The sequence below is a fragment of the Schistocerca serialis genome, chromosome 6 (assembly GCF_023864345.2).
Source record: "Schistocerca serialis cubense isolate TAMUIC-IGC-003099 chromosome 6, iqSchSeri2.2, whole genome shotgun sequence".
NCBI classification, from domain to species: Eukaryota; Metazoa; Arthropoda; class Insecta; order Orthoptera; family Acrididae; genus Schistocerca; species Schistocerca serialis.
Genome location: NC_064643.1, coordinates 395,580,211 through 395,581,555, shown reverse-complemented (window position 1 = coordinate 395,581,555; position 1,345 = coordinate 395,580,211).

The following is a 1,345-nucleotide window of genomic DNA, read 5'->3' as shown; positions in this document are numbered from 1 at the left end:
ATATTCCACTAGGGTGCCACCTTATTTCATTCTCTTCACATGAAAGTGTCGTTTATCGAACACTACTTTCTCATTGTTTCCGCTATCTTGTCTGATTTTCCGACTCGTCATTGATGATGTTCACTCCCCATTATTTTCCGGGCAAGCAGTCACTAACAGCAGCACGCAGCACCTGTAGGTGACGGCTGCGATGTGGCCATGCGGTGGTGTCACGTCAGTTGGTCTCTCGCCCGAGGACGTCGCCCTGCTGTGACATCACGGCGGCTGCCTCACCCAGTGTCGCGCTGCAACACCTGGCAGCCCCTCCAGCCGCATTGCGATATGGGCGCCTGCCCTGCTCGGTGCCATGTCCAGCCATGGTCAGCTACTTGCTCGTCGTTTGGAATGCCACAGTCCTCTGCACAATCCTCAGCGCATGTTTTAGTGCCTCAGTCTTGCAATCAATATTTACAAAAACACATACATAGAAAAGCATAACAAGAATAAGAACTCATACAATGTAAGCTTTCACGGCCGGTATTGTCTTCATTTAAAACTTCCGGGCTTATAGGCCGTGGTCGAAGTATAAAACTGTCTCCTGACGTTTCGTCTCCGACTTCGGGAGACATCCTCGGAGGTAAAACGGCGAACTGCGAAGAGAACTCGAGGAAGCGCTGATTATATAAGCAGTACAGATGGCGCCACAATCGATCACGTGGCGTCGCCTATGAGATTGTCTCTGGTGATGCCAACATTCTCGATTGAAAGTAATCGATCGTCACACTTGCGGTGCAACGCTGACATCCAAATTTTATCCAGTTTAACACCTTCGTATTTCCTGTTAAAATTATTACGATGTTTATCAATCTCGATAGCCTCTCTATACAAGCGTGCATAATAATGCGAGGTTTTTGATATGACGCTTGTCTCGCTGAATTTTATTTCATGATCACCCTCCTGGTAAACATGTTCCGCTACGGCCGATTTATCCGTGTGACCCAGGCGGCAATTCCTCTTATGTTCAACAAGACGGGTGTTCACACTTCTCTTTGTGGTACCGATGTAAACCTGTCCACAACTACAAGGAATTTCATATACACCCGGTGTAGCCAAAGAGTGTCGTGCATCTTTTGCCGACCTTCAAAATTCTTTTATTTTCCTAGTGGGTCTGAAAGTAGTTTCCACCGCATACTTGCCTAAAACTTTCCCAATGCGATCTGTGACCTTACTAATGAACGGAAGAAAAACTTTGCCCTTGGGCGACTGTTGTTCGTCGTTGCTCCTGATTCTCTGCCTAGAGCGAAGTGTTCGATCTATATCCTTGCTGGAATAGCCATTCTTCACGAAAGTTGACCGTAGATGTTCA